General features: G+C 37.5%; 2 long non-coding RNA genes across 2 annotated transcripts; both read right to left on the bottom strand.

Moving 5' to 3' along the window:
- Nucleotides 1-678: 678 nt before the first annotated feature.
- LOC147004949 (uncharacterized) lies at nt 679-18378 on the bottom strand. Its single transcript, XR_015046820.1, has 5 exons — nt 18018-18378; nt 13877-14090; nt 10832-10962; nt 6651-6827; nt 679-929 (listed from the first exon to the last, which is right to left on the bottom strand). It is a non-coding gene; the product is annotated as an uncharacterized LOC147004949 (long non-coding RNA).
- A 3-nt stretch (nt 18379-18381) lies between these two features.
- Nucleotides 18382-22887, bottom strand: LOC147004948 (uncharacterized). Its single transcript, XR_015046819.1, has 5 exons — nt 22841-22887; nt 19923-20000; nt 19726-19818; nt 18563-18608; nt 18382-18473 (listed from the first exon to the last, which is right to left on the bottom strand). It is a non-coding gene; the product is annotated as an uncharacterized LOC147004948 (long non-coding RNA).
- Nucleotides 22888-24052: the final 1165 nt, after the last annotated feature.

Here is a 24052-nt window from a genome sequence, read left to right as displayed (position 1 = left end):
AGAGAGAGGAAAGCTAGAGGGAAAGAGAGAGTAAGAGGGAGAGAGTGAGATGAGAGGAGAGAGGAGAGGAGAAGACAGGAGAGTGGGTGAGGGTAAGAAGTGAGAGAGAGACAAGTAAGACAGTGAGGTGAAGCCAAGCAGCCACCCTTATATTCATTCTTTACTGTTGCTAGGTAACTGGGGAGGAATTTAGACTGAAGGTCAGAAGCTTGGAAAATTGCCTACTTCTAGCCATGCTTCCCATGTGGGTCCTGTGGGGGCCTGTAACTTAGGCAGGAGCCAGAATTCAAGGAGCATGAGGGCATGCCTACCATGTCATGTAGGTAAATTATCACCCTTCTGGGGTCCAGACCACAGCTCAACTGGAGACCAGCCTGTCTGTGCATAGCCCAATGCCCCAGTCAGCAGTACACTAGAACTGAGGTGAGACTAGTGAGAGAAAATTTAGACTACACTAGCATGTTACTATTGTATTTGTGGGGACACTTGAATACCTTAGAACCCTGAGGGGCCTGCGTCTTTCTAAGTCCACTCATGTATAGTGGTGTGTTTGGTAAATCCTACCAGATGCATACATTAACCTGTTTTTTTTTTTTTTTTTTTTTTTTTTTTTTTTTTACTTTCACATGTGACATGAGTCAATAATCCATGTCAGCCTTTAACAGACTAAATGGTCCTTAATGTACAGTGTGGACTGAGTCTCCTTACTTTCTCTCCCAGATAGCTAAACATTCCCAGTCTTAGAAGCATTTTGTAAGCCATTCTCATGAACCAGTCATGAGATGGCCAGATTGTAGGTTGAGTGTCTTCATCCAGCCTGCCCTGTAATTGTTGCAGAAGATGAGTTGGGTTCCAGCCCTGGTATGTAATTCAGTGGTAGAGTATTTGTCAGCCTTCACAATGTAGTAGGTTCATCCCTATTTTCGGGGCTATAGCAGAAGAAAAATAAAATAATGAGCACTATTGCATTTGAGTTGTAACCTACAATGAAAAGAAAGTCTCCAGAGAAGCTGCAAGTCACTCTAACCTCAGGCTACCTACCCCCTAGCTTCCTCCAGGGATTCCATTTGTACAGTCTTTTTGTTAATTTACACATTATTCTAAGGTTGCAAAGAATGTGCACAATGTCAATAAATTATATATACACACACACACACATACACTCACAAACACAAACCACATAGAACACAAATACAGATAAATCTCATGAAATGTTTTGGTTGAGATGATCAGCTGATGAGATGCATCAACTGGCATTCATTCTTTGTACCAAAACTAGAAACATGAGTTCCTTCTTAGGGAACAAAATAATAGAAGTAACATATCTCCCACAAATTCTTTCTATCTGTCTGTCACTCTGTCTCTCTGTCTCTGTCTCTCTCTCTCTCACTCTGTCTCTCTCCCTCTCTCTCTCTCTCTCCCTCCCTCTCTCTCTCTCTCTCTCTCTCTCTCTCTCTCTCTCTCTCTCTCACTCTCTCTGTGTGCATTCATGAACCCGTTATAATTTTTTCCAATATGACTGGAAAGACAAAAGTGGAAAATATAGTGGAGGTGTATACTGACATTGGTTAATGTCTCATGGCACCATGCAAAGAACACTGACAGAGTGGGCTAATTCAATACACCCTTAAACCTGGCTATACAGGGTTTTAGTGAGGCTGTCATGTGCATCACATGCTTCAGTTCCCAAGGTGAAGCAAAGCCTCATCCCATTGAGAGTTTGGTAGAATTAGATGGCAGGAAATAAAACAGAAATCAAACCAATCAATGAGAAACAAAGAGGATAATTAAAAGAGTCAAGGATTCCAAGAGCTGGCTATTTGAGAAAATCAACAAGACAGACAACCCCTTACCCAAATGAAAGAAAAGGCAGAGAGACAATGCCCAAATTACCAAAATCAGAAATGAAAAGAGGGACATAACAGTGAACACTGAGGAACTTTGAAAAATCATTAGGTCTGGCTTCAAAGCCTGTACTCTAAAATACTGAAAATAATCAATATGAAATTGTTAATATTCTAAACAGGTACCAATTACCAAAGTTTAATCTAGATCTAGTAAAGTAACTAAATGATTCTATATTTCCTAAAAGAAAAGAAAAAGTCATCAAAAATTATTAACTCCCTGCCCCCCCCCAAAAGGCCAGGATCACATGGTTTTAGTGCGGAATTCTCCAAGACTTTTAATGAAGACCTAATACCAATAGTCCTCTAAATACTCAACTAAATAGAAACAGAATGATCATGGCCAAACTTATCTGAGGCCACAAGCAACCTTGTAACTAAATCACACAAACACAACATGGAAAGGGAATCAGAGAAGAAGTTCCATCATGAACATTCAAATATCACACACAGAATCCAAGAACACATCAAAGACACCATCTAGGATGTTCAAGCAGGCTTCATTTCAGGCATTCAGGTGTTGATTGATAGGGAAGCCCATCAACTCAATCCACCAAAATAGAAAAAATAAATAAACAAAATAAAAAAATTATCATCTTTTGGATGCTGAAAAACCCTACACAACTTCTTGTTTAAATTCCTCCAGAATACAAGGATACAAGGTACACCCCTAAACATAATTAACGCAATAAATAACCCAAAATGTACTGCTTTCTTCACAGAGTGTTCCAAGAGAACATAGCTATGTGGTCTCTTCTTTTTTTTTTTTTTGTTTTTTTTTTGTTTTTTTTTGTTTTTTCTTTTTTTTTTTTTTAATATTTTTATTACATATTTTCCTCATTTACATTTCCAATACTATCCCAAAAGTCCCCCATAGCGCCCCCCACTTCCCTACCCACCCATTCCCATTCTTTTGGCCCTGGCATTCCCCTATATTGGGGCATATAAAGTTTGCAAGTCCAACGGGCCTCTCTTTCCATTGATGGCCGACTAGGCCATCTTTCGATACATATGCAGCTAGAGACAAGAGCTCCAGGGTTCTGGTTAGTACATCATGTTGTTCCAACAATAGGGTTGCAGATCCCTTTAGCTCCTTGGGTACTTTCTCTAGCTTCTCCATTGGGAGCCCTGTGATACATCCAATAGCTGACTGTGAACATCCACTCCTGTGTTTGCTAGGCCCCGGCATCGTCTCACAAGAGACAGCTATATTTGGGTCCTTTCAGCAAGATCTTACTAGTGTATGCAATGGTGCCAGCGTTTAGAAGCTGATTATGGGACGGATCCCTGGATAAAGCAGTCTCTAAATGGTCCATCCTTTCATCACAGCTACGAACTTTGTCTCTGTAACTCCTTCCCTGGGTGTTTTGTTCCCAATTCTAAGAAGGTGCACAACGATAACAACTATGTGGTCTCTTCTGCCCCAGCACATAAAGCCAGCTCAAACAGTGCTGCAGACACACGTGATCCTTGGACTCCTGGGCAATCCTAATTGCCTTCTGCAGGGCAAGCTCTGCCTGTTGATAGTGACCAAAGAGGCAGTGCAGGGCAGCCAGGTTGAGAGCAGCATATCTCAGGCTCCGGCCATAACCCTCTTCCCCATTACTTTTGCCCTCAGCTCCATTGAGAATCAGACGGTCAAAGTAATGCAGGAGGCTCTGCATTGAGCTGAAAACATCTTGACCACGGAGGTTTTGCTGGGAAAATGGCCAACAGACTGATGGATGCCCTAAAGGACTCTGACCTCCTGCACTGGAAACACAGCTTGTCAGGAAAAAAAAAAAAAAAAAAACAACTTTGAATTGGGGCTGGCTTATTGGTTCATAGGTCTAGATAGTCATAGCATTTGAAGAGGTAAGAATGTATATCCTCTTCTGAATTCAAACAGGAGAAGCTTTTGTCACTGGTAGCCAGGAGAAGGGTCTCAATTCCCACTCCCACAGTAACACATTTCTTCCAGCAAAGCCAAATCTACCTCAGCATGGCCTCACGTCTTAATAGTGATACTCTCTGAGACCAGCATATTGAAACAACCACACCCAGTGTCTCAGTTTGGCTTTTACTGCTGTGAACAGACGCCATGACCAAGGCAAATCTTATAAATGACAATGTGTAATTGGGGCTACTTTCAGCTTCAGAGGTACAATCCAGTATCATCAAGGCTGCAACATGTCACCATCCAGGCAGGCATGGTATAGGAGGAGCTGAGATTTCTACATTTTAATCTGTAGGCTGCTAGCAGAATCAGAGCCTCCAGGAAGCTAGAGCTAGGCTATTACAGCCTGCACCCACAGTGATACACCTATTCTAACAAGGCCACACATCCAAATAGCACCACTCCCTGGGATGAGTATTTACCAACTGTTTCATTCTACTCCCTAACCTCCATAGGCTTGTTCTAACACATAAATCTGTGGGGGACATATTTAGCCTTAGCATAATAAAAACATACATTTAGTTCAACTCCCAACTTCCTACAGTCTATAGTATTGTCCATGTTAAAAGGCCAAAGTTCAAACTCTCTACTGAGATTCATCCAATTACTTAACTGGAATCCTCAAAGCATGACAGCAAATGAGCTGGGAAAATTACAAACATCTGCTTGTCTTATATGAAAGTGGTCTTCCAATCTCCAATGCCATTTTCATCTTTGTTTACTGCAAACTTCTTTTTCCTGGGCTGGTTCTACTCCCTGTTATCAGCTTTCTTCAGCAAATAGCCTATGGCTCTGGCATCTCAAAAATCTTGATTCTCCAAAGAAACTTCAATGATATAGCTCCTTCCACAAATGAACTTTCGGGTTCCCCCAATGGGCTAACTTCACTTCTCCAGCTCTGTACTCTATAGCATTCTAAGCTCTCTACTCTTGCTGCTGTTCTTAGTGATCATCACATGGTACTGGCATCTCCAATACACGGGGATCTTCAGTTGCAAGTAGGCTTCAGCAATAACATCTCACAGGTTCTCTTCATAGTGCCAAGCATTATCCCTTCAGTCCAGAACTGTCAATTGCAATGGAGGCTGCCTCTCCACCAATGGCCTTCCTTGGCTTCTGATAATGCCATGCCACAGCTGCTCTTTATGACCCCTTCATGCCTTTAATACCAGTATCACCAGGGTAACTCTTACACATTGCCAAGTACAGCTGGACCATAAGGTACAACCTTAGCTATCTCTGGAACACTGCTTCTTTGTGCTCTCAGAAAACACTTCCCAGAAGTTATCACCTCAGTGATGCTGGTTTCTTCTTAATCACCACTAATTTCTTAGCTACAGCCAACCAGCATCAATTGTCCCAGTAGTCTCTTGCTTCTCTTGAATATAAAGCCAGAGACACATGGCTGAAGCTGTCTAGTTCTGCAGCTTGCAGAAATTAGAACATGGCCCCCGTGTTCTATTACATTATCAGTAGCTCTATTTTCCAACTCCTTCACTGTCTATGCTTGTTTGTTCCAAATCTTGCTCTTTAGAGTGACCTTAAATTCAGAGACACAGGAAAACACCCAACTGACCATCCTACTCTGCTTACATCTAGAAGTGAAACATTCTTTTTTTTTCCTCTTCTCCCTTTATGTTTTTCATTAATTTTCTCAACTGTTATACATCTTTACTATCCAATGCTCTTCTTTTTTAAATTAGATATTTCCTTACTTACATTTCTTTTTTTTAAATTTTCTTTTTTTTTCATCTTAGGTATATTTTAATTAGGTATTTTCTTTATTTACATTTCAAATGTTATCCTCTTTCATGGTTTCCCATTTGAAAACCCCCTATCTCATTCCTCTCACCCTGCTTATCAACCCACCCACTCCTGCTTCCTGCTGCTGGCATTTCCCTATAATGGTGCATCAAGTCTTCACAGGACCAAGGGTCTCTCCTCCCATTGATGTCCAACAAGGCCATTCTCTGCTACATATTCACCTAGAGCAATAGGTCCCTGCATGTGTCCTCTTTGATATGTGATTTAGTCCCTTCTCCTCCTCTATGTTGTCTTAAATACCCTTTGTTCAAAAAAACTACTTTCTGATAACTTATATTTTTTGCCTGTCAGCTGGTTACTTGCTCTGCCTAATGACTAGTGGTTGACATTATTTACCTTTGGAATAAAGTTGTGTGCTAGGGTTGAGGCACAACAGAAGAAAGAGAGACTTTGTTTACAATAAGCAGACAGCTCTTGGTTTAAAGCTCTGTGCTAGGGGTGAGTTACACCACAGCAAGGGATTTTCAGTAGGAAACACAGTCCTGGGGTTCAAGTGTGATCAAACATCCTGCAGCATTAGCCAGTAATGCCCTGTTCATTGTATAAATGGAGCTCTCTGGGAAATTTTTCGGTTGTTTCTATGCATTTCTGAGTTCCTCATCATGGGAATTCCAAGGAACATCACAACTGGGCTCTTCAAGCTGTTGCACATGACCAACAGGGACCCAAAATCATCTAGGAAACCCTGATTTATTAATTTATTAAATTTACAGTGAAAAGATCAGCTTAGCAACATTGGTAAGGTCCTGAAACACTTGCCCCTCCCGAAGGGAGAGGCTAATTAACATTTCTCAGACCACAGGGTGGGAACTGACCTATGGATGGGGACATATTCTGAAGGACAGTCTGTTGCTCACCTTCAGACAAGGGATATCCTTGTCAACTCATTCCCTAAAACCAGTTTAAATGGTGCACTGCTCTGCCAATCATATTGTACCTAGTTGCTGATTCTCTATTCTACCCCTGAAAACCATATAAAAACTCACCAGTTGGGTGATGGGGGCTGCTGCCTCTCTTTGGGTCTGGGAAGAACCTGGTGCACTGGAACAATAAATTCCTCTTCCTTTTTGCATCAATCCCAGCTCCATGTGTTTCACTCACAGGATCTCCAGAAAGCTAAGGCTCCCTGGAGTCTTACAACAGCATTCTGTTTGCATATTTGCCTGCAGGCCAGAAAAGGGCACCAGATCTCAAGGTTAACTTTCTAGATTGTTATCAGTCACCATATAGTTGCTAGAAATTGAGCTCAGGATCTCTTGAAGAACAGCCAGTGCTCTTAAACTCTGAGCCATCTCTCCAGCTCTGAAAACCCAGGATTTTGACACAAATGAATTTCCTATCCCTCTTGTCACATAATATATGGCAAGGTGTCACCATTTCTGATTTTGGCTTATTGTCCTAAGTGCTACTGAATAGAAAAGTAGGGATTCAGGAGTCAGCCCACAAACCACACAAACACTGCTCTCACTTAATCAGGCATAGTTTATAGAATGCACACCAATAAGGTCATCTTGTTCAGGAAACTTAAGACATGCCTGACCAAATGATATTTTATCTAAGGGAACTTCCATGAGAATATCATAGAAATTCATAAGTAATTATCAGTAAAAACTTATCAACGAAGCTTAAGCTGTACAGTCACACAAAATACATTTTGTAAAAATTACACTTCGATGGCCAGACATTTGTCTCCATTGGTAGGTGGAACTAATTGATCTTGATTAAAGTATGCATATACCCAAATAAAATTAATGAACGTTGCTCAGAAAATCAGATTATATTTTTGCAATAAACATACACAAATTTGTTCTCCAACTATAATGTGTACCAGTAAGAAGTCAAAGTATAATTCTATCCTATTATGAACAATAAGAAAAAATGAATTTAAGAAAATTTGTTAGCAACTTGGCATGCCATGTTGCTAGTCAGATTCCACATTCTTTACTTCCATTTGTTCAGGCATTCTCATAAGAGTGTCAAACAATGAAATATCACAGAAGAATGTTGTTGGGCCTACCAATACAACTTTTATAATTTAAACTAAAAAAGATGACTAATTTCAGTTATAAATAGGTAACCTGTGATTTATGACTCTGTGTATATAAAATATGAACTTATATATTTGCAGCATGTATACTTATATAAAATAAGATATTAAGAGGTTTATAGGGGGATTAGTGAAGTATTCTTTAAATAACCTGAATTCAAAAATAATCTGAAAACCTTAAAGCAGCTTTGTTATGACTTCTTTAACGAACAGTTTCCAGTAAATAAAAATGATCTATGAGTTACACTTCTTAGCTATCTATGAAACTGATTGAAGATAGGGATTCAGCAGCAGAGTGCCATAAAAGGAAGACTACTCAAAAGACAAAAGAAAGAAAACCTCAAACAACCATGCTAAAACCCTCATTTGGATGTGAGATGATTAGAAGATAAACAATGAAAAAAAAAAAGCTCAGCAGAGGTGGATCTCAGTTAATTACTTAGAAAAGATAAAATGCAATAATTGTAACAACAGGCTCATCAAAGCAAATGTGAACCCACAACAAACAATGGCCTCCTCAGATCCCTTCTATGCAGTGGAGGGTGGAAGGTAAAGTTAGCCCACAGGAAAAAAGCACATAGCACAACAAAGACTTATCACAGCTTCAAACTCAATTGTTCTCCATGAATTGTAAAAATGTTAAGTACAGACTAAACAAGAATGTGTTTAAATTTGTATCATCAGTTTCCTTGGGAAAAGACCTTTATGGAAGTGTATGAAAGGACTTTGTACAAAAATGTATTTATGCAGTAGGCAGAAATAAGAAGGATATCTAGAAATATCTGTGTGTTGTTCCCTATCTATAAAACACTAAGAAAACTCTTCTTTGATGATGAGTTACTAGAGGTCAGTTTATTAGATGCTCACTTGAACAGAGTGATGGTAGTAGGTACTCCATAAGAACTGTGAGCTGCCTACTACCATTCTTTAACAATAATTCAGTGGAAAGTCAGAATTAATTTTAATCTCTTTATACAATGGAAATGCTAATCCAGGCCAGCAAAATGGCTCAATTGGCAAAGGTACTTCCTGCCAAGCAGAGCAAAGAGATTTTGTTCCTGGGATCCCACATAGTAGAAAGAGAGACCCTATTCCTCTACTTGTCCTAAAACCTATATGTGTGTTCCATGACACACACTATGTTCAGATACATAGACACCCACAAATACAAAAACATAGAATGAATAAAATATTTTAAAAACTTTGATGTTAAATAATGGGGCTAGAAAAATGGCTCAATAGCTAAGGCTACTTGCTGGTAGGTAGAGGACATGGGTTCTGTTCCTGTTACCATGTTTAACCAAAGCTTCAGGGGATGTATTATCTTCTTCTGGCTGCTAGAATACTCTATACTCATATGAACACTACTCTACACAAACATGCGCAAGCATGCAGGCACACACACACACACACACACACACACACACATGCACACACACAAATGAATGCACACATGTGCACACACACACGAAATTAATTTTAAAACTATTTTGAAAATTTAAAATAACAGTAGAGGCTATCTTGAGTTGTGTTTTATAACTAAATATGATATTTTGAAATAAATCTATATTTTATACATTTACCTAAATGAATTGGTTTAACAGTTTACTCTTGTCATTAGAGCTGATATCTAAAAAAAGCAATATCTAATTTAATACTCTACCTTAAGAAAATTTAGTTGAGGCTTAGGATTTTTCAACAAAAGAGAGTAGATACCTGTGTTATATTAAAACATAGTTTTGAAGACTCATGAATATTAATTTTTCTCTATTATTCACTAAATCATTCGACCCCATTTTTGGAAAATGTAAAGATAATTAAGGGAGATCAAATATTGTGGGTTGAAATAATGGATCACAATAAAGGCATGAGAAAAACTTTGCATTGCCACTATCGTGTACTTTATGCATATTAGAGTTGTGGCCTAGCATGGAAATAGTTCTCTTGTGAGAGCTGGTACTTAGCAAGTAATACTTCAAAAGAAACACACTCTTCCTAGGGCTTCTTCCTCCTTTCTTAAGAGCTCTGTGGCCCTGTGGTGTGGGTTTCATTGATATTCTCCTTTACCAAAAAGGGAAATGAGCAAAAGTTTCAGTAACTTGCTCATATCAATATACAACTCACTGCTGACCGGAGTTACAACAAGCATGGCTATCTCTCTGGTAGCAAGAATTTAGTTTTTAGCACATCTGATTCCAGTTTCATTTAAGGCAGAGATTTATCGTATGTGAGGTGACAGAATAAATCTGAATACCTTCTAATAGCAACTCAGTGCTTACAGAATATATGTGAATACATTGCATCTTGAAGTTAGTCAAAAAATGTGTTCAAGCATAGGAGGAAATGTAAACTTCTCCACGAAATATGAAAAGGCTTCAGACTCCCTTGCTTTTAAGGTCTATTAGGACAGTCCATTTATATCAGTCACTTTGTTTTAGCCAAAGAAAAGTTATACATCATCAGCTGCCGTAAGATATAAACAATAGAGAATTGGTGTCACAAGTCAAATTCTGTGGCATTTCATCCTTAATCTTTCCCATGTATGGGACACTTTCTCTCTCTATGAGAATGTTAATCTCCTCAAGGTTGGCTACTTCTGCCTTCTCAGCATAGTTAACTTTAATGCTTGGCAAATTTGTCCAAATACTTCTGTTTCACCTTTTAGAAAAGTTCCATCTGGTAGTTGGTTGGGTTTTTGTGTTTTGTAGCATTTGCAATTTTATTGATACCATTTACATTTGATGGATTCAAAAATAATTAAAGAGAAAATAAATTTTTATAAGAAATATATGCTTTTAAAAATAATTCTAAGATTAAATGGTATATGAAATTTATCTTTCCAGGCAAAAATAAAAATAGCTACATAATTGTTGAATAAAATATAAATTTAATTTTGAAATGATCTTGTAGTTCACCAATGCTACAAAGTGGTCTCTGAAACTACACCAAATAAGAGATTTTTATATACCCATTTGTCCTAAATGTCACAGTATTTCCAAATGGCTTCCCACAAATAGTATGAGTGGACCAAGCTCCACAGGTCTGTCAATGAAAGCATGACAAGTTAAATGGATATTATGTAACGACTTCAAATATATATATTTCATATTTTTAACATACCTTATTAACTATTTATGGGAAGAAATTCACTATCCAAGCTGCATAGATCAGAGACAATGTATTTCAGAGTTGATGTTCGCTGCCCATTTGATTCTCTGGTACTTTGTTTTTGAAGTGCTAGATTCTGGCTCCTGTAATGGAATACTGTTGAGTAGGTGATTTAGCAAGCAAACAGATTTTTTCTTCTAAGTAGGTATGTATTCTATCAAAAGACAAGGGTTCTGAAGCAAAAAAGTATGTATTGAAAGCCATATTTCTGATCATAAATATTGCCTTACTGATTCCTCAGGTGATAAAGGAAGAAAAGATAGAGAAAGAGAAACATTGAAATTAAGGAAAAAAGTGGGGGCCAATATATAAAAGGAAAGAAGAAAGAGAGGAGAGGAAGTGGATGTCAGAGGAGGCAAAGATGGTGAAGAATGGGAATAGGAGGAAACAAAAAAAGAAGGTGAGAAGGTAGAGAGGCAAGAGAATAAAGAAGAAAATGGAGACTATAGAGTACATAAAGGAAGAGGCTAGAGAAAAAACTCTAAAGCACAGGAAGGGAAGGAGTGGGAGAGGAAGAGAGATTGAGCTAGAGACTGACAGAGACAGATAGAGACAAAGACAAACAGAGACAGGAACATAGATAGAGACAGAGACAGAGACAGGAACATAGACAGAGGCAGAGACTTCTGTGCACCTTTGTGTAAAAGCAGGAACCTCATTCATCAAGACTACCTTCATTGCCTAATTAACTCCCACTTTTTAAATGTATGATTCATTACACAATGCACATACATTCTAACTGTTTGATGTTATGGTACCTGCATAGGCTTTAAAAGATATTTTATTAATTCCTTGAAAACTTTACAGAATATATTGGGACCTATGACTGCCCATCAACTCCCCCATTTACCACCCTCTCAACCCTCCTTTTCCTTCCTACCCAACTCTGAGATGATTTCTTGATTTTCTTCTTTCTCCAGTTTTTGATACTTAACTTATCTTGGAATTGGACCCTGTTCTGTTGTGTGGTGAGTCTACCAGCAGTCATAATATCAAAATATTGGCTTTTCCTCCTCAATAGCTACCAAGTACTAATAGCTTCTGAGCTAGTGGTGAAATTACATACCAACTTTTCTCATGTACACTGTAGTTTTTCCTAGCTGAAATTTTTGCATAACTTATGTATGCTGTCACATAATTGTGAATTCATATGTTTATTTTCCATGTGCTTGGAAAACAGTTTTCTTGATGTTATCTAAAACCTTGGCCTTTCTAAGCTTTCTGGCCCACTTCTAGATAATTTGCTGGGCCTAAATATGACACATAAACATCTGATTTACAGCTGAGTACTAGACAGCTTGTTTTATTCTTCCTGCTGAAATGCTTGGGGCTCTATATTAACTATTACCTTCTACAACAAATAGAGGCTTTTCTTTAGAGGTCGGAGAGACTCTCTGATCTACGGGTACAGGAGTAAGTCACTAGGAATGGTTTTAATACTATATCTATTAAACAAAATAATAGTACTTCATTCTCCACTAGAAACTTTGACTTACCTAGCCACAAGTTTTGTTGTACTTAATATTTCTAAGGTTAGGTTTGATCTCATGGAACAGGCCATTAATTCAAACATTTGTTTGGGTACTCCAAAGAAAGGTATGTTACCATTCAAAGAGTGGGCCTAATTTGTCAATCCAGTCATTGTGGCTTTAAGAGTTCACATCTGGGTGAGGTTGAGGCTAACAGTTCTCCTCTAACAGCCTACATAGCACTGAAGACATTAGAGTTGAAGCTTGAAGTTGAGTACCAGATTAATGTCTACATGTTCTATGATTCAAATATGTGATGTTTTTAGCATTAGGCTCCTACTGTCAATTTCCAGAGGGTAGCCACTATTTGGAATATTCTCTAATTTGAGGGAGGGGGATGTCTTTATGAACCTATTTACTAACATTTCACCAAGAGGTGACCCATTCCTGCAACTCGGTATTTAATCTGGTAGCAGGGAAAATTACTTCTAATATGGCCTCTCCCATTAAATCTTTGCATGTATAGAAGGATATATTTTATGAAATTCTTATAGTAGCAGATTTCCATGTGGCTTTTTCAAAAGACCATGAGTGTTAATTATTCCTCCCAATATTCCCTGTTTACCCTGTGATATATTTATAAAAAGATAAGTAGAGAAGGAATATGTTCTATGGGGGTGTAGTCAGGTATGGGGGAAGGGGATGTCACAGCGGGCCCATAACAAGGCATCCCTTCCCACTGAGCGACCAGCCATATGAAGGTATAGTATAGAATAGAGTTTATTCATGGTATGGGGAGGTGAATTAAGAGAGTAGTAGAGTCAGAGAAAAGTAGAGAGAGAGAAAAGAAGTAGAGGCCAGTCATGGCTACAGGGAGAGGGATGAGTAAGGGAGAAAGATCCCAAGAGAGCAAGAAAGGAACAAGAGAAGGAGGAGGGGATGAGCACCCCTTTTTATAGTGGGTCAGGCCTTCCTGCCTTTGCCAGGTAACTGTGGGGTGGAGTTTAAATAGAATGCTAACACCCTGCCTTCCAGTTCCTATCAAATCTAATAATTTCAGTTCTATTATTGCACTTAACTCTTTATACTACTGTGCTCTATCTTCAGTCTTTCTGTTCTTTGTAAGTATCCCCTGACTAAATTTCTGGCCTATCTTGCTTTTCCAAGTAGAACTTAGAGACCAAATTTTTTGGGTTTACACTCCATCTTATAGAACCTAACCCAAGTTTGAACTCAAGTAAACTAACAGGCCAGTGCCTGGCAACAGTTTCCAGGCTAGCCCCCTCCACACACACACACACACACACACACACACACACACACACACACACACAAGACCTGTGTCTCCAGGTTATTCTCCCAACAAATTTGCACCTGCATATTACAATCCCTCCCTGCCTAACAATCACCAGTCATGAGGAAAACAGAAGTTAAGTTTATGGTTTGGCTTCTAGCACCAGCCAAATATGTTGAAGACCATAGTAGCCCCACCCCCAATTACATGGTTAGCCAGACTAGAAACACTCACCCTTCTCTTGATATTTCCTATAAAAGCTTGTCCTGAGGAGTGTTTATGGCTTTTGTCCACCGAAACCTTCCTGTGGGTCAGCATGACTTAAGCCCAAGTTTGAACTTTCGGAGTTCACAAATGCTTCCTGGTACTACAGAACATGAATCTCTGATGATCCAATGTTATCACCATGAAAGGACAGAAAAATACATGATTTCTGGGCCTGTGTTGCCTTGGTGGAAACAGAAGGTAAATACATCACTGTCTTCACAAAAAATTGAAGATTTCTGTCGCTTTAGAAATTTATTCTTGAGTTCTTTCAACTAATTTGCTCCCATATATTCATCTTAAAAAATTAGGAAGTTAATATCTTTGACAAAAAATTTTAATTTACATTTCCTATATTGTCATGTAAAGTGATCATATGGTATCAGATACTTGGCTTTGGCTTCGTTTGATTCCTGTTGTATTTGAGATCGGTGCACATTGTCACTCATGTGTGAGGCAGCTAATTTCTGCTGATGTATTAGTCTTTCTGCTTACATATTTGTCTGCATATTGCTCCTACAATTGAAATATATTTCAAATAAAGCAGTTGTGAATATAAGTGAATGTCAGTGATATACATCTACGTTTACTTCCTTTTTGAAAAATGTCAAAATACAAATGGCTGTTAAAGGAAAGGTAAAAAAAATATTGCCTAGTCACTATCTTATTTTGTTGCAGAATTCATTATCATACATCTATGTATGTAGTGTATGTGTTTTAACTATTGACATTTTACTGAGTGAGAAATGAAAGCTCTTTATGGATTTAAGTGTAGCCCCCTTGACACACACACACACAGAATCATATGTTTTAAATTTCACAAATTTATAGTAATACTTACTTCAATTTTATATTTCATTTGTTTAAGACTATAGACTATATTTACTTTTCATGATTAATTACATAATTGGAGATTGTACCACTAATTATGATTCCCAAGTTGACAATAATATTTAAAATTAATGTTGTGTATCATTCCTGATACTTAAATTTCCCATTTATATTAATAATGGCATATCATCCCATTTACCTTATTGTTAACTTTTATGATTATGGATAATTCTACTGAATTATTTCTTTCTATACCATAAGTCCTATGTGACATGTTTATTATTGTTACTTTAAGTTACAATGAGTCATTTAGTAACATTTGTTTAAGAGATAAGTAACTTTTGTGCCCACATTTGTTTAGCATTATCTTCAGATAACATACTGTCTGAGCTTTCATTTTTCGTATAATGACTATTCAAATGCAATGTTGATATATGTTCGTTTTAAATGTATATCTATGTCTATCACTCTCTCTGACATATATATATATATACATATATTTATATAATGAGATATATCACCTCATTATAAAACATATAAAAGTCATTATAAACTATAAAAATTTTATATATAAATATATATATATACAATATATACAAGTCATGTATATATATATATATACATATATATATATATATATATATATATATATATGAAGACTCTTGTGCAATTGTATCGGATCCTCTCCTGATTGGTCTTTCAGAGTTCACAAATGCTTCCTGGTACTACAGAACATGAATATCTGATGATCCAATGCTATATAAAATATATATAAAAGTAAAAAATATATATATAAAAGTACAATATAGAGCCGGGCATGGTGGTACATGCCTTTAATCACAACACTTATGAGGCAGAGGCAGGCAGATTTCTGAGTTTGAAGCCATCCTGGTCTACAAAGTGAGTTCCAGGCCAGCCAGGGCTATACAGAGAAACCCTGTCTCCTGCAGGAAAAAAAAAACTATAACTATAACTATAACTATAACTATATATATATATATATATATATATATATATATACAGAGAGAGAGAGAGAGAGATAACATTAGGTTGTGGTTCTATCTGCTTTTCAGCTTTACTTTCATAGGCATATTAACTTAAGGTTCTATGAGCTCAGGGTAGCTGTGGCTGTTACCTCGCCAAAAATCATGCCTGAAAAGAATAAAGTAGGTGGGAAAGGTCTCCAGATGAATTTTTCCATTTTCATCTGAAGTATAAAAGGCTTTTCCAGAAGCCCTTGCAGCAGATTTCCTCTTAAAATGCCGTCACCAGAACAGAGCTTCACAGTTACTACTGGGTTCGGTCAGACTGGAAAATTTAGGATCTGACTTTCCACCCTTTGCCATATGACAAAATAAACGGTTTTCAGTATGAATTTAGCCTCACACATCAATTATATTTGTCTCAATAGGAAAAGGAAGAAATGATCTCAAAGATACCCATTTCAGACTCATGGAGAAGCTAATGGGTCCAAGATGTCAATAGCAGCTTTAATTATCAGATGATGTTTACACTGATACATTGGGAGCCTACAAGCATATCAACTTCAGTTGTCTGTTTCTTTCTATTTAAATTTTAGAGCATATTATCTCATTTATTTCATTTATGACCATTTCCCTTACAATTCTAAATTATATTATGCTCCTTTTTCTCTACTATTAAGACTCTGCTTCTTTTCTTCTGTGTCTCATAGATTCTGTTCACTAGTTTTTCTATATATCTTTCATTTTCCCATGCACAGTTTTACTAAATTATTTTTCAATATTACATATTGTCATCTATTATTTTTCAGACCTTATCCTTAATAAAAATATCAATGCTTAACAGATCTTTTGGAAAACAACATATCAAATTCAAAACACCTGCTTCTGAAGACTAGGCTTTGAGGTCATTGTCAATTTTTGTTTCAATCAGCTGTAAACAAAACAAAAATATCAAGGTATGAAGTGGGGTTCCTATCTATGGTGTGAATAATAATGGCCCCATAGATTCATACATTTGAAAAATGGACCCAGTTAGTGGGACCCTTTGGAAAGGGTTGTGGCTTTGTTGGAGGATGTATGTCACTGGCAGTGAGCTTTGAAGTTTCAAAAAAACCACATCATGCTCTGTTAGCTTCTCTCTCTCTCTCTCTCTCTCTCTCTCTCTCTCTCTCTCTCTCTCTCTCTCTCTGCAAGTTAGGGTGTCTTCTGTGGTTTTCTCTGTCTCTACCCGTCTCTGTCTGTCTCTCTGTCTCTGGTCCACTCTTTGTCTCTTTCTGTGTCTCTCTCTGTTATTATCTGCCTCCTGTCTCTCTGTCTCTGTCTCTCTCTCTTTCTCCCTCCTACTTGCAGATAAGATGTAAATTACTAGCTACTTCTGTAATACCATGCCTATGTGGCTGGTGTCATCTCCTCCAATATGATGATCATGGATCCTGCTTCTAAACTGTAAATTCCAGTAAACACTTTTTTTCTAAAAGTTGCTTGATCATAATGTCTCTTCACAGAATTAGAAATGTAACTAAGGTACTATGTATAAGAAATTTCTTGTCTGTTTTATTATAAATAATTCCGGAATTTGGGAATTAAAAACAATGTAAAATCTTTACTGGATTAAGGTCCTCTGTCATTTGACAATAACTTTCTTTTTTACCATTCATACAAATATTTATTTTGCCATCCATAGAAAAGAATATTAGTACAGACATTAAAATGCTTTAGATCTGGATATATGTTTGCTTCCTTTTAAATGTGAACTAGTAAGTAACATTATTACTGGTGTATGTAGAGCAGACCAATTATTTTTGGTTGAGATGTTTCAACAAGTGTCAAAAGACAAGTGTGATATCATAATCTACCAAGACAATAAGAAAATTGAGATCACAGGTTTCAGAGGAGAATACTTTTCTCTCATTCTAACTGCAGACAAACATGACTGAACAATGGCCATGGCATTTTACGGTTTCTAAATCAATATCAATGAGTCTATGAGGTGTAAAATAGAGGGAGCTGGTGTACAGTTTTTCAGGGAGCAGAGAATGATGCTAAGTAATCAGGACTACTGACTGAAGGAAAGAATTACTTTATAAAAACGAGAAGTGAAGTTCTTAGCATCTTTCTTCCAGAAAAGCTATTTCAAATTTACTTATAGTAGTTGTAGAGTGTTATAAATTAGATATTATATATGGGAATGTTTATATTACCTGAAATTTTAATATGATAAAGAATCACCTTGAAGCAAAGATATTAGACTAATCTGTAATAGGTTATAGGAATTAGGTTAATTAAGATAGACTAACCTGGTTAGTTCATGTTGTTGTTCCACCTATAGGGTTGTAGACAACTTCAGCTCCTTGGGTACTTTCTCTAGCTCCTCCACTGGGGGCCCTGTGTTCCTTCGTATAGATGACTGTGAGCATCCACTTCTGTATTTTCCAGGCACTGGCATAGACTCACAGGAGACAGCTATTCAGGGTCCTTTCATCAAAACCTTGCTGACATATGTAATAGTGTCTCGGTTTGGTGGCTGATTGTGGGATGTATCCCCAGGTAACTAACCAGTACCCCCAGAGTTTGTGTCTCTAGCTGCATATGTAACAGAAGATGGCCTAGTCAGGCATCAATGGGAAGAGAGGACCCTTCGTCTTGCAAACTTTATATGCCCCAGTACAGGGGAATGCCAGGGCCAAGAAATGGGAGTGGGTGGGTAGGAGAGCAGGGCAGGGGGAGGGTATAGGGGACTTTCAGGATAGCATCTGAAATGTAAATGAAGAAAATATCTAATAAAAACAAAATAAAATACATTAGAGAAAACTAAAAAAAAAAAAAAAAAAGATAAACTAACCTCCTCTCACTGTGGGAGAAATGACTTTATCAGATAGGATCCCACACTGAAAAAAAGAGAAGTAAGATAGCAAAACACAATAAATCATTTCCATGTCACTACTTCCTAATCACAGTTTCATGAGTGACCAATTGCCTTAGAATTGTGAGTCCATAACCTCTGTGCCTTGGTGATGGACTGCACCTTTGAATTTCTAGCCAAATTAATCCCTTCATTCATTTTTTACTGTATATAGTTTTTATGAACCTGAAATGATAAAGTAATTGTATATCATATCTCCCCTTCCCTTTCCTCCATAAACTTCATCTTCACATCTATTATTTTTCAAATTCATGGGCTCTTTTTGTATTAATTGTTATTGGTCTTAGTGTGGGGTAACGGTGGTATTCTTTAATACATAAATACAGCTTGATCAGTCTCTAGTAATTGATGTTACTTTTTATATGTGTTTTTTGTGGCATTAAATAACCAGTTGGTGTTCGATTCCCTTGAAAGGCCATTCTCTGACTTTCAACATCCCTTAGTTGGCACAAATTCTTGCTCTAGGGTTGAGGCCTCCTGAGTCTTCTCCCTTTGACAGTAGTACATCTGTTGGTTGTCCTTGTTCAGATTATGCTTAGGCAGCCATGCTGTTGAGACTTACTGGTGTAACTTTTCTAATAGTTTAAGGAGGCAAAATCTGCCAGAATTGCTCTAACCCCTCTTCCACAATGAAATGCCCAAGCTATTGAAAAAATATGAAATGATAAAGGAAAAAAGGTGTTTTGTATCTGAGTTTTATGCAGAGTAAGATGTACACAAGAGAGCACAAGACCTTCAAATTTGAACATTAATTCAAACATGTATATTTATTTTTTAATAATAAAGCCTTCATCTGTGTATAAAGGATTGGCATCACACCTCCTAAAGAAAACATACAAACATACAGAAAACCCATGGAAGATTATACAGTGTCTTGATAAACATAAGTAATTACCCCAATGAACTCTAATCCCACACTTGTTAAAATAGCCATAACCAAGAAGATGTAAGACTGACATGTGTATGCATACCTCATGTGACAGAAGAAATATTTGCTATAAACTGCTTTCTGATAAGACTACATAGATATTTCAAGGCAATGCTATGAAATTAATTTTTTCTTAGTTGTTTATAAACCTTACCTATATATCTTGAAAAACTTGACTTCAAAATAATGACTTCATGTTTTAGATAAATTCTGCTGCAATACACTATCAAGATGAAATTCACACGAGCTGGTAATAAAATTTCAAGAAAAGGTTCAAACACTAAAAATGTACTTAAGAAAACAAAATTAAAATTTACATAAAGGCCAGCCCTCCAACCATCAAATACATACCAAAAAACTTGAAATTGGCATGTCCTCTTAATGTTTACTCACCATCCTCACTGTGTCATTTTACCCAATTGCCAAGATCTAAAACAACCTCAGAAATGAAATAGTAAATAGATTTGACTATATATAATGTAGTACTTTCTGTAATAAAACAAGTGTGTCTAAAAGTAGATGCTGTATCAGTGAACAACAATAAAAAAGAAGATGATAAATAGATAGGTAGATGGAAAAATGATAGATAACAAAAACATTGATAGATTTTTTTCTAGATTCAAATTTACAGGTTTCTTGATGAAAGGATTTTTTTTTTCAAAAGTGGTTTCAAAGTATAATTTTAACATTATTTGAATGTATCTACCAGAAGGCTGCTTGGAGATCTGAGTAGCTTGAGAATCTAAAGGTCTTAGTGAAAAGGAGTCAATGTATTGATAACAAAGAAGTTATTGATGCTCCTTTCCTAATAGGTCCATTAAACTAATATAGCCATCCTGACAGAAATAATTTAATCTTCTTTACTCTGGGGAAAACCACAAGAGGATGCATACATTTTCCACGATTCAATTTATCATCAACATGAAATGGACAATTCTTTCATTTGCATTGATTGTCTTGTGCTTTTAACTCAGTTAAAGTTCAGGAAGAAGAGAGGTAAAGACAAACGAAACAAAAGTGATATGTCAATTCTTTGGATGGCTGTCAATGAGCCATGTGGATTTCCTCTAAAAATTCCAAGGACAATCATTCCATTGAATATTACTCTCACAATAGTCATAGTTAATATAAAAAAATTTGGTGTGATTCTAATCAAAATATTTTGAATATTTTCTTGGTTTTTTTGTTATTTCACATGAATTTGCAAATTGCTCTTTCTAACACTATGAAGAGTTGAGTTGGAATTTTGATGGGGAGTGCATTGAATCTGTAGACTGCTTTTAGTAAGATGACCATTTTTACTGTTAATTACACTGACCCATGAGCTTGGGATATTTTTCCATCTTCTGAGTTTTTCATCAATTTCTTTCTTAAGGGATATGAAGTTCTAGTCATACAGATCTTTCACTTGCGAAAGATATTCTTAACAATAAATGAAATTCTGGGGGAATCCCACCATCCCTGACTTTAAGCTGTATTACAGAGTGATAGTAATAAAACTGCATGGCATTGGTACAGAGACAGGCAGGTACAGAATTGGAACAGAACTGATGACCTGGAGATGAACCCACACACCTATGGTCACTTGATCTTTTAAAAAAGAGCTAAATCCAGCCAGTGGAAAATAGACAGCATTTTCAACATATGATCCTAGTTCAATTGGCAGTCAGCATGAAGAAGTATGCAGATTGATCCATTCTTATCTCCTTGTACAAAGCTCAAGTCCAAGTGGATCAAGTATCTCCACATAAAACCAGATATGCTGAATCTAATAAAAGAGAAAGTGGGAAAGACCCTGGAATACTTGAGCACAGGGGAAACTTCCTGAATGGAAAAACAATGGTTTATGTTTTAAGATCAACTATCAAAGAATGGGACCTCATAAAACTAAAAAGTTTCTGGAAAGCAAAGGGCATTGTCAATAGGACAAAATGGGAATTTACAGATTGCAAAAAGATCTTTACCAAATCTATATCGGATAGAGGTCTCATATCTAAAATATACAAAGAACTCAAGAAGTTAGACTCCAGAGAACTAAATAACCCTATTAAAAAGTGGAATACAGAGCCAGAGGATTCTCAACGGAGGAATCACAAATGGCTGAAAAACACTTAAAGAAATGTTCAACATCCTTAGTCATTAGGAAAATATAAATCAAAATAACCTTGAGATTCCACCTCAATCAAGTCAGAATTGCTATGATTAAAAATGAAGGTGACAGCAGATGCTGGACAGGCTGTGGAGAAAGAGAAACACTCCTCCACGGCTGGTGGGACTGCAAGCTGGTAAAACCATTTTGGAAATCAATCTGGTGGTTCTGAAGAAAATTGGAAATAGTTTTACCTAAACACCCAGAAATATCTCTCCTCAGCATAAACCCAAAAATTATTCCAACATATAAAAAGGGCTCGAGCTCCGGTATGTTTGTAGCAGTCTTATGTATAATAGCTAGAAGCTGGAAACAATCCAGATGTCCCTCAACAGAAGAATGGATACAGAAAATGTGGTACATTCACAGAATGGAGTACTAGTCAGCTAGCTATTAAAAACAATGATTTCATACAATTCGAAGGCAATTGGAAGGAAACTAGAAAATATCATCCTGAGTAAGGTAAACCGGACATAAAAGAACACACATGTATGTATTCACTGATAAGTGGATATTAACCCAACAATCACAATGCCCATGTTACAACCCATAGAACATATAGTGCTTAGAAAGAAGACCAGAGTATGGATGCTTCAGTCCTACATTAAGGGAAGAACAGGATAATCATATGACATGGAATTAGAATGGGACCAAGGAGAGAGAGGAAGGGAAGGAAATAAGGGGTGGGGGCAAGTATAAGGTACTGAAAGGGAGGTTAGAAAAATACAGAGGGCCAGGAAAAAAAAAAGAGTATGGAAAAAAAGAGTATGGAAAAAAAAGGGTCAGGAAATTGAACAAAAATATGTAGGGGTTGGGAGGTGAGGAACAGAGGATAGCCTTTGTGGGTCTCAGACATCAGGGAATTGTGAGGCTCCCAAGACACAAAGGGGATGACCTTAGCAGAAATGCACAGAGAAGAGGAAGATAAAACCTGTAGAGACCACCTCCAGAGGATAGGTGTGCCTCTGCCCACCCCGACCCCGATATTGCCCTCTGCCAAGGGTTGGTGTCACCCACCCATCTCAAAGTTTTTAACCCAGAAATGTTTCTGAGCAAATGAAGAACAGGGACAAGAAATCGGGCAGAGGCTGAAGGAAGAGCCATCCAGGGACTGCCCTACCTGGGGATCCATCCTGTCTGCAGAAACCAAACCAGATACTGTTCTTGTGGTCAAGAGGCACTTGCAGACAGGAATCTCAAGTGACAGTTCTTTGGGAGTTCCAGCCAGCAACTGACAGTTAGAAGCAACCATTAGACTAAGCTCACAGAACTCCTTGTGGGACCTTGGATAAAACCTGGAAGTGCAGAGGGGGTTTACAACTCTATTAGAAGAACAACATCTGCTGGCAGGACCACCCAGTGCTCCTGGAGACTAGACCACAAACCCAGGAGTTTATAAGGAGGGAGCTACAGCTTCAGATACATTGTAACAGAGGATGGCCTTGCTGAAAGCAATGGGAGGGGAAGCCCTTGGTCCTGGAGAGTTTTGAAGCCCTAGTGTAGAGGGTTGTTAAAGCATTAGGGAAGGAAAGGGTGGGTGTGGGAAGGAGCACCCTCATCCAGGCAAAGGGGAGGAGGAGAGGGCAGATATTGTTTCAGGGTTTGGTGGAGGGGTATGAGATGTAATCAAATGGAATAATTAATATATAATTTTTAAAAAACACACATATTCCAGGCATTTCTTTTATAGAATGAAGACTCAGGAGCCAGCTCAGAGAGTCAGGAAAAGCACCCAGCTGACCTTCCTACTCTGCTGACCTCCCAGAAGGAACACATTCTTTATCCCTCTCCACACTGTCTTAAATATCCTTGAACTTAAAGACCTTCCTTTGGTTTAGTTATTTTCATTCCCTTTCAACTGGTTAATTCTTCTGCCTCTTGACCTGGAGTTGACTTTATTTTGTCTTCCAAGAAAGGTGTGTGCTACACCTGAGCCAGACAAGAACGTTCAGCAAACAGAAAGCTCTTGGGTTAAAAGTCTGTACTAGGGATTAGCTACACCATAAAAAGGGTTTTGGTTAGTTTCTTTTTGTTTTTGTTTTTGTTTCTGTTTTTTTTTTTTTCAGAAAATAGCAGAATCTTGGGGTTTATAATGGGATCAAATATTGTGCCTCAGAATTCAGCAATGTTCCCACCCTTATATTATCAAGCTCTCTGACAGTGCTCTGGTTGTTTCTAGGCATGTCTGAGTGCATCATCATGGGCATACCAGGATCCCAAGGGCATCGGAATTGGGCTTTTGAACCTGTTGCACATGGCCAACAGGGACCTAAAAAGCACCAAGGAGACAACTGATCCTTATCACAAGGGATAAATCCCTCATTCTTCTGGT

This window comes from Mus caroli, unplaced genomic scaffold, assembly GCF_978045245.1.
Source record: "Mus caroli unplaced genomic scaffold, Mus_caroli_1 scaffold_4, whole genome shotgun sequence".
Taxonomy (NCBI): Eukaryota; Metazoa; Chordata; class Mammalia; order Rodentia; family Muridae; genus Mus; species Mus caroli.
The sequence above is the reverse complement of the archived record's forward strand: the minus strand, read 5'-3'. Positions and strand labels throughout refer to the sequence as shown.